Source organism: Rhinopithecus bieti, unplaced genomic scaffold (assembly GCF_001698545.2).
Source record: "Rhinopithecus bieti isolate Rb0 unplaced genomic scaffold, ASM169854v2 scaffold_81282, whole genome shotgun sequence".
Classification (NCBI taxonomy): Eukaryota; Metazoa; Chordata; class Mammalia; order Primates; family Cercopithecidae; genus Rhinopithecus; species Rhinopithecus bieti.
In genome coordinates, this window is record NW_016830182.1 from 558,015 (window position 1) to 572,194 (window position 14,180).

The following is a 14,180-nucleotide window of genomic DNA, read 5'->3' on the forward strand; positions in this document are numbered from 1 at the left end:
ACATTTGCAAGAATATCTCTTGGAATGACATTGAAGCATAAACTTGCTATGAGAATTGTATTAGTCCATTCTCCTGCTGCTATCAAAGACATAACCAAGACTGGGTAAGTTATAAAGGAAAGACGTTTAATTGACTCACAGTTCAGCATGGCTGGGGAGGCCTCAGGAAACTTACAATCATGGCAGAAGGGGAAATAAACATATCCTTCTTTACATGGCAGCAACGAGGAGAAGTGCAAAACAAAAGTGGGGAAAGTCCCTTATAAAACCATCAGATGTCTTGAGAACTCACTCTCTATCATGAGAACAGCAGCATAAGGGTAACTGCACTCATGATTCAAATACCTCCCACTGGGTCCTTATGGGACCTACAACTCAAGATGAGATTTGGGTGGCAACACAGTCAAACCATATTCCAGCACTTTGGGAGGCCGAGGCGGGCAGATCACGAGGTCAGGAGTTCAAGACCAGCATGGTCAACATGGCAAAACCCTGTTACTATTTAAAATACAAAAATTAGCCAGGCATGGTGGTGGGCGCCTGTAATCCCAGCCACTTGGGAGGCTGAGGCAGAATTGCTTGAACCTGGGAGGCAGAGGTTGCAGTGAGCCAAGATTGCACCACTGCATTCCAGCCTGGAATGTCCAGTTTTGTAGGATAATGCCAAGTGGTTATCATGGCCCTACAAATTTGTATTTCCACTGGTAACATATAAAAGGCTTTGTTGATCCATAATCTCTCCATTCTTTTACATAGACTGTCTCTGATTTTTGCCCCTACAATGAGTATACATCAGTATCATAACTTGGGGCTTGGTTTGCATTTCCCTAATGACACAATGGGGCTGAGCATCTCATCATAGATGGGTTTCATTCAACATTGGTTGTTTCCTCTGGGGAGTGTTAGTTTCCCTGCACTTCTAAGCTGCACACATGTGTGGACCCTGAGAGCTCCCACTTGTACCAGTGGAGCCCAGGAGTGGAGGGAAAAAATGCACATGATTGTTGCATGCAGGTGCCATTGCCTTGAAGTTAGTCCAAGCCCTAGGGAGCTATCTATCCCAGCGTGGTAGAAATCAGGGGTAAGGATGAGAAGATTTAATTGAGAAATAAGAGGTATCTTCTACAAGCCTATATTTGTTGTTTCCCTCTTTGATTCAAAAATAAGAATTTTTTAAAAAAATAATAGAGTTTATCCTATTATATTTAATGATAAAAACAGCATAGATTTGGTTTCAGTTCTATCACACTTTACATTATGCATTTTTGTTTTAATGCTTCCTTTAAAAATCCTGTATTCATGGTCCATATTTTCGTAGTTTGCTTTATGTATTGGTTTTCCCTCTAATAAGAAGGTTTATGGAGTATTTTTAGTTCCTTTAGTGGTTGCCTTGTAACTACATACAATATTCTTTTAAGTCTTATTTATTGAATTATGACTAAAGAGATGCTTACCAAGAACAAAGGGAAGTCAGTTTACTTCCTCTACCTCACTTTCTCCAATGTCTTATTTAGGTATATTATAATTTATTCTTTTATATTTTAAATACTATTCTTCTCCATTGATTGCTTGATTTCTCAGCTTCTTATATGTTGATTTCCTTCTTCAAATGTTAGTATTTGTTGATACTTACCTTGCTTGGAACTCAAGCCACAGTTTTGATATAAAAGCAAATGTATTTCTTCAATTCTGGAGGACCATCAGCTGATAACTCTTCAAATAACTTCAAATAACTCTTCTCTCCACCTTCTCTATTTCTACCTTGAGAACTTCTGTTAGACATAGTTGGAAACCCTTGTTCTGGGTTCCACTTGCCTCTACTGCTTGGTTGTTTTTTACTCCGAGGTCATGTTCAGAAGGTACTGTTTTCCACCTGCGAGGTGCAGGTTTCACATTCACCTCTGCCACAGCTGGAAAGGTTTCCCTACCCAGGCGGGTTTTATTGTAATTATTTTCTTTGGGGTCTCATACCTGGGTCCCTGTGAGTAGCATGGCTTTAGAGACCTCTGATGTTTTGACTATTTTTATGGCTTTGCTATTATGAAGAGTGCTTCCATGAATATACTCACCACTTCTCCCTGTGTACATTCGTAGTACAGATTTAAAGTCCAGGTTTCTCTCTGATGTCTCCTCTCTCACTCATGGCCTGGGGAGGTAGGCCCACTTTTGTGAGTGGTGGGTGGTGGTTTTCTGTTTTCATTTTACTGAAGGGACAGCTTTTCCAGGCTCCTGCCTCTAAGCAGAAAGATCACTGCTATCCACTTTTGTGCTCAGGGCCTGTTGTGTAGGCCCCCTGTTCCTCGTGGATACTAAACCAGGAACATTTTATCCAGCTCTTGTACCTCTGTGGGCCTTTGGTGTTAGCTCCTGCTCACTGCTCTGGCTTTGAGAGTTTTGCTTGCTTGTTTGTTTCTGGCATGGGAGAATGTTTCCTTTCTGCTTTTGAGCTCACCAATGTGGTCATAAATCTGCTTGGGTTATATGTTAGCCGGCAACTCACCATGTTTGTAGTGGGCATGATGGTATTGGTGGAGGTGGGGAGGGTGCTTCCCCAGCAGCTTAGTGCTGCAGGGACAGCAGAGTGGATGGTGATTCTGGCTGGAGAGGCTGCCCTTGGGCCTGAGCAGCTAGCAAGACTGCTGAATTGCACGAGTCCTGGAGGAGCCTCAGAAGAGAGGCCTGGGAGGATAATCCCAAGGAACAGAGGTGAGCAGCATGATAGCACTGGGGGACTTCAGAGGCATGTGGCCAAGAGGACTTCTGTGGGGGGTGGCTAATACTCAAACCCAAGTGACCCAGCAGACTGGGCTGTCCTTGCCATGGCATTCAGGAACAGCCCTGGTATGTCCAACTGCCTTCTTTGAGTAATATTTTGGGGAAATAAATGAAAAGGGCCTATCTTCCACATTAGAGGCCATCCAAAATGCAAAGATAAAAGTAGGGATACTGACAATTTTTCAGAAACAAGAAACTGAAACAAGAGATGACCTTGAATGCCAACTCTCAAGAATTTTCAGAAATCTTGGAGAGGACATTGAACCTCCTACAGGGTGGAAGGTAGGTTTGAGCTAATTTTACTACTCAAGGGGTGGGTGATCCAGATGACCTCTAGGTTACGAATAACTGTCACATCCCTTTCCTTGTTTAGTGTACATGGCAGTGCTGTGAACAAATTACATTATCCCTATCTTCTGCAGCAGTGCTTCTCAACCAGGGATGATTTTGTTCCTCATGCGATATTTGGCAATATATGGAGGCATTTTTGATTGTCACAACTAGGGAGAGGTGAGAATGTTACTGGCACCTGGTGGATAGAGGTCAGGGATGTTGCTAAACATCTTACAAGTCACAGAACAGCCTCTCACAGCAAGGAATTATCTGGCCCCAAGTGTTAATAGTGCCCACGTTGAGAAACCCTTATCTAAGTTCAGGTAACTATGGCTCAGTCTTCAAATAACCTGTGTTAAGTCGCAAAGCTAGAACATTTGCAAGAATAATTATAGCTCCCTTTAGTTAACTGCAGTTTCTGTGCAGGGAATTGTTCTAAGTATGTTCTGAGTACTGCTACTATCACTCTGTTGCACAGATGTGGAAACCAAGAAGCAGAAAGAGTCAGTGTCACCAGGTACCACACAGGTGCATGGGTCAAACTGGAACACACACCCAGCAGAAGTCTTCAGAGGCTGTGCTCCCACCCACTGGGCTGCACTTCTCAGAAGGGCTTGAATGTGAGTCTAGGTTTTCTGCTCTGTCCTAGGCTCTATTCTGTACCTCACCTCCATTTACAAGTTTATAGCTCAAGACATAGGCTCAGAACACATAAAGCTCTGCATCAACTCAAACACGGGCAAAAAGTTTTTTTGAATGTAGTGAAAGGGAAACTTTGTGTCTTTCTGTCTTCCCTAGGGGAACCCTTGAGCCCCATGGCAGATGTCACAGACTAGCTTGCTCAGCAATATCTTAGCCTCCTGGAGGCAGTGAGGTCCTGCAGCTAGCACCTGGGATAACAGCATCCATCTAATCTGCAGGTTATAGCAGAAACAATGCAGTTCTTAGAAACAGCAGTTGGGTCCCCCAGCTTTCTGATTATGGTGGAGGGAGCAGCTTCTCTGGCAAGCAAGTTTGGCAGTGACATTCTGGGACTCGGTCTTGGAAGCTGAGCCTGCAGCCTCCTCCCCCAGCCCTTCCATGGGGTCATAATCCCCTAATTCCCTGCATTAAATCTCTTTCTGGTGAAGCCAGCCAGCGTGGTGTCTGTGACCTGCTGCTGCACGCGGACTGATACGTGGCCCAATGAAGAAAGGGAAGTAAGGCCATTGGAGAAGATTCCTCTTCAGGGGCGGGTTGCTAGGCAGGAATCTGGGATCCTGGGAAAAGCAAGGAATGCCATCAGTGTTTTCCTCTTGAGAGCCACAGAGGAAAGGATGTGGAGATAGGCATGGGTGATCGGGGTTTCTAATGGCATCTCTCTTCATCACGTGATACATGCACATTGGCTATTCTGTGCCCCTTCCTTAGACTCAGGCATCCCCATCAGTCCCAGTCTCATCTCTGACATTCTGTGGCATCGAGTCTCCAATAACCAAGGGAGCTTGTCGGTAGTAGAGATGCAGGCTGAGATTTAGAGCAGAGCCCTCTTTAAATGTCACCATGCAGTGCTTTCCTGTTTAAAGGGAGATTGACAGCCACAAGCAACCTAATGAGATTGCTGCTCTGCCCCTTCTCTTAGCAGATAGAGAATCTCGCAGGAAAGCAAGAGGTGCCTCGGGGAAAAGAGGCAGGAGCAAGTGGCACCGTTTACCAACTAGTCCCAGGTCTGCACTCGACAGGAGGCAATTTATTCACGCCAACACTTCTGAAGAAAGCGGCACTTGAGCTGGGGGGCCCTAGTGAAGCTTCCTGATGGCTCCCCAGGAGAAGGGGTGGACCTCTATGGTGTCCCCTGCAGGCTACCTCCCTTTCTCTCTGGCCCACTGTGGCTCTGAGAGAATGACCAGTAGAAAGAGTGGCTGCTGAAAGGGTAGAAAGATCTCAGGACTGGGGCAGGGACCTGGTTCTAGTCTTTGCTCTGTCGCTGGCTTGCTGTGTGATCTGGGGCAACCCATTCATCTCTATGGGCCTGTGTTACCTTTACAAAGTAAGGAAAATGGGTAAAGGGCAGGACGTATCTGCTTTGTTTAACCCTTTATTCCCAGCACCTGGAATAGTGCCTGGCACATAGCAAGTCTTCAATCAGTGTTAGTGGAAAGAATGAAATGGAATCTGCAGCAATGGGAAGACAGGGGGATGATTTTAAGCACAAAGGAAGGCCAAGTTCTGGCAGTTGCTTTAGATAAACCATGTGGAGGATGAGATTGAGATGACTAGAGCCAGGACAACTAGTAAGGAAGCTCCTGCAGGGAAATCTATTTAAAACGAGACAGTGAGCTGAGTGCTATAGGATTTGCAGGTTGGGGTTTACACCTTGCAAATACTTTTGCATACTTTAGTGCATACACACACATTACCTGATGCCATCTTTACAAAGGCCTGGAGAAGTAGAGAGGGCAGGGATTGGTACTCAGCTTTTCCAGACATGGAAATTAAGATCCAGAGTCTTAGAGTGCCTTGTGCCAGCATGAAACTGAAAAGTGGCAGACTCAAGACTCAGATTGGGACGTGAGAAGACACTGAACATCACTAGTCACCAAAGAAATGCAAGTCAAAACCACAATGAAACACTCCCTATAGAATGATTCAAATTAAAAATACTGACTATGTCCCATATTGGCAAGAATGTGTAGGAAATGGAGCTCTCATACACTGCTTGTGGGGATGTAGAATGGTACAACCACTTTGGAAAACAGACTGGCAGTTTCTTACAGATTTAAACACCCATGTACCACGTGATCCAGAAATGTCATTCTGTATATTTACCCAAGAAAAATTAAAATGTGTGTTCACACAAAGCCTTGTTTGTAAATGTTCATATAGCCACTTTAGTTTTAAAAATCCAAAAAGCAATAAACAACCTGGTTGTCTATCAACAGGTGAATGAATAAACAAATTGTGGTATGGCTGCACAATAGAATATTACTCAGCAATTAAAAAGAGTGCATATAGTCAGTCCATAAGGAGGAATCTCAGAAATAGAATTCTGAGCCTACCTAAGAAACCAGGCCCCAATGAATAGAAGCAATATTGTATGATTCCATGTACATGAAACTAGAAAAGTCCAATCTAATCCATAGTGACAGAAAGCAGAGTATGGTTGTCTGGGGCCAGAGGTGGAGAGAGAGATTGAATGCAAGGGGGAAGGAGGGAGCTTCAGGGAGAGAGATGCAGGAAATGTTCTGAATTCTAATTGTAGTGGGAGGTGCATAGGTGTATACCTTTATTTGAGCTTGTCAAAGTATGCTTTTTGTGGTTCGTCATATTAAAATGATAAAACTTGACTTAAGAAAGCAACTGACTCCTCCTCCAGGGCCTTTGTGGCTTATCCTGGTTCCCTCAGAATCAGGAATATATACAAGGCCCATGGCCACTCACCTAACCAGGGCCAGAGAGCCTGACCCAGGGCACCTGCAGGGGTCTTCCTGAGGATGAGAACTGCTGAGCCAGAGGGCATCAAGGCTGCTTCCTTAGCCCGTTCCTATTTACACTTCCACATCCACATGTCCTCCTTGGTGGGGAGGCCTTGCAGAATGGAACAGCTGTGCCATCTACTCAGAGACAGCACTCTGGCTCCAGGCTCAGAGATGGCCACCTGTCCCGAAATAACCTGGTGGTATTTAAGGGGTGGCTGGCCCTTGCTCTGGGAAGGCCCCATCAACACAGAAACAGGCAACATAGACCACTGCCCCCATTAACCTTGGCTCCTGAAGGCTTGAGGCCAGAGGTCCAAAGTTAGCCCTGGGGTCTGTAGTCCTTGTAAAACTCATAACGTGTACCCTGAAGCACCAGCCTTTGGGAATTCTGGGCACCCTTCCCTCTCTCCTGCCTCAAGGAAATGCCCTTGCAAGGAAAGTTGCAGTTACCAACATTCACACTGAGCAGTGCTTGGTATCTGAAAGGAAATGCTCCATACTCAATGAGAAGGAAAGTTCCAGGAAGAAAGGGGAGAGCATCAGAGCACCCACTGGTGGGAAGTGAGGTCACTGGGGTAGGAAAAGGCTAAGGTATGGGCTGGCACTGAGGTTCGAGGTGAGGCCAGGGTCTGTTAGTAGGCTGCCTGGATCTTGCAGCTCCTCTGCTTAAAGCTGCTCTGCATCCTTTGACCTGTGCCTAGAGGACAGAAGTGTCTCCCCTCCTCCAGGGTCTAAGGCTTGTCAGGATCTAGCTGCAGCTGCCCTCTGCCACTCTTGTTCACATTGCATTTGCTCTTTCCTGCCTCCCTGACTCGACCCATGCTGTCCCTTCCAACTGAAATAACCTTCCCTCATTTCTCCATGTGGCAATTCTAATTTACATTCCAGTCTCCACTCCAGAGACTTCTGAGAAGCCTTCCCTGATCCTCCTGGCAGAATTAATTGTTCCCTCCTCTGTGCTCAGAGAATACTTGGCTTGCTCTGCCATTTATTTCTGGGTTTGTTTTCATGACAACCTCCTTTCACGAGGGCAGACCCTGTGATTTTTTAAGCTCTTATCCTGAGCACTTGTACAGACTGGACACCCAGGCAATGCCTGTGAAGGCAATGAGTGCCCTCAGTCTTCCATGGGCATCTCTGTGGACACCGGCATGCTGGGCAGACCAGGCCCTGTCTGCATGTGGGCAGCTGAACCCTAGCACTGGGGCAGGACCCTGGGTTTTAGTCCTATAAGCCAGACTGCACAGCCAAAAACAGGCAGTCTTGGAAGCAGGAACCCGCTCTGCTAAGCCTCTGATATTTACCAGACTGACAGTTTCCCAGCCAAAGCAGCCCAGAGACAGGGAATAACTGGAGAAAGTGGGTCATCTTGACTCTTATTCAAGGCACCAGGGGAGCCCTGGGGTTTAGCCGTGGCAGTGATGGAGACTGATCCTGTCATTTGCTTGCATCCAAATGAAAGGGATTAGTGACTGCACCAATATACTAATTTTCTGTGCAACACAGGGCAAGGGCAGCCAGTGGAGACTTAAAAACTCTATGTGTGCACATGCATGTACGTGCATGCATGTGTGTATATTATAAATACATATATACTGTCTATGCCCACATCACATGTACAATGTTCAAGTGAAAATATCCACACATATCTGACAGGGTGGAGAAAAGGCTTTAAGAGCTTTAGAGCTGAAAGTCTCCAGTTTGAGTCCCAGCATTCACTCAGGACCCCTACCCTCCATGACCCTCAGTTTCCTCATCTGGAATACAGACATGGTGACTGTCCTCACTGGGAGGCTGTACAGACCAAAGTGTCAGTGAGCGTGACAGTGAAGGGAACGGCTATAAGCATCCATGCTGATCTTCAGAAGCAGTTTCTGCTTCCACAGTTGGATTTCCCAGCATGGATGACATTCAGGTCTCAGCTCATGCTCAAGGTCCACTTGCAAATCACACAACTCCAACACCCAAAGGGAGCCAGGGGTGGCACTACCCTTGAAGGCGACAGATGCACCTATGCATCACAGAGCTAGCTCTAGCACATTCTGTGACCTTGGACAACAATCTTTCCGCATCTTGTCCTCAGTTTCCCCACCTGTACAATGATAGCTTTGGCTACCTCTTCATTCTTCATATCTTAGAGCCCTTTTGAAGCAGGGAGCGAGGTAAAGCTCTGGGTGCATGCCTGGGCAAGGACAGACATAGCAGGGCAGGCTCAGTGGACAAGGGAATGGCCCCAAAGCTGGGACAAAGTCAGATTGCCAAAGGCACCACTTTTATTTCATCCTTCACTAATATTCTGTTCTTTGGCCTCACAGCCGCCACCGCCTCCTCCCAGTTACAGAAGAAGCCACTTTAAAATTAGGTTTTCCTCTTAACTTAGAAACTAAGCCCCATTGTGTGGTCCATGACAACCTCCTTTATGAATGAAACCAGCTCATAATGAGGCCCTTTCCCAGCATTGAGAGCCAAGCCCACACCCTCCCTCCTCTGCTTGGCCAACGGCAATGGCGGCACAGCCTCATTATTCATTTCTCCTGCTCCGTGGAAGGGAGGGGGAGAGGAAAAGGATCATTTTCTCATTTCACAGATGGGCAAGGGCCTCCCTGCCACAGTCCTATGGCTCCCAGCATTTGAGGGCTACCCATCACCTCTGCCTTAGAAAGTCCTTACTGCAAGATGGGACTTCAAGCCCCTTTCCCGTGTTATCCTCTGCCATACCCCCTTGCTCCTCTGCACCTAGGTGGGAGAAAATGTCCATGCTTCCCAGGCAGATTCTTCTTTATGGCCTAGAAAACCCCTCTAAATAATTCTAGGCTCAGCTTCAACATTGCCTCTCCAGTGTGCATAAGTGGCTCAACCCCTGTCCTGACCCTCCCCCTTGGGTACCGTTTGCAGGGCACATCTAACTACGTAGTTGCTCATTTAACTCTCTCCTGCCGTGCATGTGGGAGCTCTGTCAGAGCAAGGCCCCTGCCTCATCCTTCCTCATCCCCCAGTCCCAGCACATGCTCTGGACTTAGAAAAGCCCCAGAGAATGTTTGTTGATGAGAGAGTCCTTATGGTATCAGTGAGAACTGAATACTGTGAGACTTCCCATGTCCCAGGAGCAAGTGCAGGGGCCTGGCTTCATTCTTCAAGGATGTCTTTAAAGAGGTCCATAGGTCTATGTTGCCCCCAACCCCAAAATTGAACCTATTCCCAGACACCCTCTTGAGTCTCTCTTGATTGGGACAGGATGGGATCTGTCCTAGTCTGTTCAGGTTACTATAACAAAATACTATAGACTAGGTGGCTTATAGACAATAGAAAGTTATTACTCACAGTTCTGGAGGCTGGAAGTTCAAGATCAAGGTGTTGGCAGTTGCGATGTCTAATGACAGCCCACTTTCTTGTTCATAGACATTCATAGACGGCACCTTGTAGCTATGACATGGCAGAAGGGGCACATAGTACCCTCAGGCCTCTCTTATAAGGGCACTAGTCACATTCATGAGGGCTCCACTCTCATGACCTAGTCACTTTCCAAAGGCCCCACCTCCTAACACTATTGCATTGGAGATTAGGGATCGACATATACATTTTGGGGAAGCACCAACATTCAAATCGTAGTAGGACCTCAGCTCAGTTTCATCTGGGATTCCTCTTGGGCCCCACCTCCTATCCTTTTCCTCCAACTTTTAACCCAGAGACAGAGAGATGAAGAGAGGCCAAGAAACTGAGAGAGGGAGGGAAAAAATACAAAGAAGAGAGATATAGGATAAGACAAAGACAGAAATGAAGACACAAAAAGACAGAGGGAGAAAAGGAATAGAAGGAAAGGAGAGTGAGGAGATAGAGACAGAAAAGGAAAGAATGCCATTCGGTAGGAGGAGAGGGAAGAGCAGACCCCTGGGCCCGGGTGGCCTTGCAACTGCAGAGGGGAGCCCGCCAGCCTGGCAGACAGCTTCTGCCTCCTGCACAGGGCCCAGAAAGAGGCAGCAGCAGCTGGGCTGAGCATTTGGCTGTCTCTGCTGAGCCCAAGCCTTGTGCCTGACCTTAGCCCAGCTGCTCAAATCCTCCTGCCCTCCTGCCTGCTGCTGCCTGGCCCCCTGCACTCCCAAGACCCAGAGGCTGGGGAGTGGAGAGTGGAGCCCGCCTTCTTGATCAGCTCTGCCAGAGAGGCAGGAGCCCCGTCACATGCCACCAGCAGGGCCCAGCCAGAAACCCATGTTATTTGGCTTGGGGATGGGACATGTGTTTTTTTGTGGCAGTGGATCTCCTTTCCAGTTAGAAACTTACTGCAGGTAGGGGAGTATTGAAATCAGCTGAATTTCTTGAACTCAGCATACAGGAAGAACAGTACCTCGCGTTGGTGTGGTGCTTTTCAGGTTTTGAGGCACCTCCGCTGATGCTATTTCTGAGATGCACTTTCCATAATATCTCCACCCAGTGGGTGTCACCCCAGCAACGAGTGGGATCCTGGGAGGGTAAGCGACTATTCCAGGCATAGTCAGCCTCTAAGTGGCAGAGCCAGAACCTGAATCCAGGTTTGGAAGTGCTGAACTTCACATACACTGCTACCCTGACTCTGTGGTCCAGCCCTGGCTGGTTAGCTGGCGGCAAACTGTAGGTGGGCTGCAGGAATGAGGGTAGAAGGTGTTCGACTGGGGTATAAGGTCAGCGTCCGTTTGTTCCTATTTTGTGGAGACCACAGTCATAAATTTAGGGATGCAGGGTGAGTCAGCCCACATAATGTTTAAAGCAATGAAGGGCTTTTCAATTTTCTTCCACTGAAGGCCTACCCATTCTTCGTGCTTTACCGCACTTAATTGGGATCAGAGCCCAGAAGCTTGCTGGGTGGCTGGGGAAAGATGGAGCCCAGGGACCTAAAACATGGTCAGAAATAATCGACATGTAATGAGATCAGGGAAACATTTCCCCAAGTTCCTTTCAGGACAAAAGCTGAGCTCTCCATGGGTCTGAGTGGAGGTGGAATGACCCAACAGGAGGAACAGGGAGGGGATTTGCAGGAGGGGACCAGGAAGGAGAAGAAGGCAGGGATGGAGGAACTAGAGCTTGGGGTGTTTGGTGGACTGTGAGGTTAGTGATGTGACCCTGTCCTTCCCACAGTGACCTCAGCACAGTTACGTTTATGACATATGAGCTACTGAGGGCACCAGGTTGGTCTGGGGATGTCTGCTGATTCTTCTGGGAGTGGGAAAATGTCAAGGCCGGGGATCTCTGGGGGATTACATGTCTTGGAGTTGGGGGTTACAAGTGCGCCTGAGTACTCAGGGCCCAAAAACCCTGGCTGACATCTGGGTTATTGATACATGAAAAATATGGGCAGGGTGCAGAGCTGGAGGCAACTGGAAATGTACTGGAGGGTGAATGAATCAGGATCCAAGAGAGCCTGCCAGGCTGAAGCGGGGCTAAGTCTGCTATGTTGAAATTTACTTGGCACAGGTCAAGATGGCTCATGAGGCTGACACAAGATCATCCCTCCCTTTCCAGAAGCCTCTAAATACCTGATGAAGAAAAAGCAAGGGAAGGAGGAGAGGAAGAGGGAGAGAGGATTGAAGCCACACAGGCAATAAGGCACCAGAGCAATATGTGTGTTAGGAGCTGGGCAGAAGTGGGAGTTGAGAAGGTCTCTGGCCCTACAACCGGGTTCCCCAGAGAGAGTTGGCAGTCAAGGAAGGACCTAAGGTCATCCACAGTTGGAAGCCAGAGCCTCTCTGCCTGTGGGAGATGGAATGATTGGCCCCTATTATTTAGCCCTCTCTGCATTGACATGCCTGCCATGGCCTCATCGTGGGCAGAATATTTTTCCATGCCCCTTCACTTTGGGCTCAGCTGTGTAACTGGCTTTGGACAACATGCTAGATGCCTGAAGAAAGATCCAGAAAGATGGCCAGAGCCTGAAGCCAGGCTAAGTCTGTAACGATGAAGTTTAATTGGGACTGGAGACTTCTGGCCAACATGGTGGACAAAGCTCACCTGTGCTGGGCGGTGGCAGTGAGCCCATCCGAGGCTGGGTCTCTCTTGGGCCCACTTGCTCTCTCAGGTCTCTGCCAACATCTTGAAAGGTACATGCCTGGCTAGCCTGCTTATCCAAGGAGGATGAGACACAGGTAACAGAGCTACCCAGGCCAACCATGGATGGGTATTCAACTATCCCGGTTTTCCCGGAACCAAGGCGTATCCTGGGAGTTGGGACTTTCAGTACTCAAACTAAGAAAGTCCTGGGCAAACCGGGAAAAGCGGGTTGCCCTACCCACACACCTGCAGTTAGAAGCATGGCTAACCCAGTTCCACAATCTGGGCGGGCCACCAAGCCGCCATGGCCTATGCTGGCCAGCACAGTGTTTATTATTGTATTTACTCAGATTTTTGTGGTTGTTACATAGCAATGTTGTGTGACAGTAGCCAATAGACACCTGGCCCATGAGCCCAGAGTCACTGTCAGAAGTGAGCTGACTACACTGATGGATCCCAGAGTGTGGTTGAAAAATAAATAAATAAAATTCACTTCTTAACAGATGTAGTAAACCAGTGGCTCTCCATCCTAATGGCATATTAGAATTGCCTTGGAAGCATAAAAAAAAAGACCTGACACCCACAAAATAGACTCCCCAGAGAGTCTATTCAAGTCTTCTGGAATGGGGTCTTGGCATCAGAGATTGTACCAAAAGTCCATCAGGTGATCCTAATGTGTAGACAGATTTGAAAGCCGATGGGTTGAATAGTAGGTGAGACACAGTTGAAAGAACAGTGATGTTTAATTTGGCAAATGTAAGTGTCAACACCTGACCCAACACATACGAACCCCACCTCCCGACCCAGAAGGGCAGATGCAGCGTGGGAACAGTTCCTGTGAAGACGACTCTGAGGTCTGGGTGGACCCAGGATCCTTTGCATTGTCAGCGTTCTGCAGCTCTAAAGAGTGCTTAGGAGAGAGGTGAGAGTCCTGCCCTGCATAACTGAGAGAGAGCTGCATTCTGGAACCTCTACTCTAAGAGCTACATGGGCAGTGGGAGGTATCTAGGCCAGTGCTTCCCACACTTCATGTGGCCAGGAAACATTTGGGGATCTTGTTTGTTGTTGTTGTTTGTTTTTGTTTGTTTTAGAGATAGGGTCTCACTCTGTAGCCCAGGCTGGAATGCAGTGACACAATCATGGCTCACGTTGCAACCTTAACCTCCTCAGCCTCTTGAGTAGCTGGAACTATACAGGTACACGCCATCACACTCTGCTAATTTTTAATTTTTTTGTGTGTTGATTACATCTTGCTGGGTTGCCCAGGCTAGTCTTGAATTTTTGGACTTTTAAGCAATCCTCCTGCCTCAGCCTCCCAAAGCCCTGGAATTACAGACATGAGAACCACACTGGGCCCTGGGGATCTTAAGATGTAGATAATGATTCAGGAGGTCTGGGGTAGGCCTGATACTCTGCATTTCTACACGATCGCAGGTGATATCCACGCTGCCAGAGCATTCTTTGAGGAGCAAGGGGGCTGGAGGTGAGGAGAGGGGACACTGAGTTAATGAAGAAAGCTGATAGCCTTGGACTGTTCATGCCCTGGTGGAGAAGATTCACAAGGAGCCTCTCATTCTAGAAGGGCTATCAAGGGGT

General features: G+C 47.6%; 1 long non-coding RNA gene across 1 annotated transcript; it reads right to left on the bottom strand.

The window, feature by feature from the left end:
• Positions 1-4,001: 4,001 nt before the first annotated feature.
• On the bottom strand, positions 4,002-11,583 carry LOC108524226 (uncharacterized). The gene is made up of 3 exons (XR_001884008.1): positions 10,845-11,583; positions 9,888-9,989; positions 4,002-4,367 (listed from the first exon to the last, which is right to left on the bottom strand). It is a non-coding gene; the product is annotated as an uncharacterized LOC108524226 (long non-coding RNA).
• Between the last annotated feature and the right edge of the window lie 2,597 nt (positions 11,584-14,180).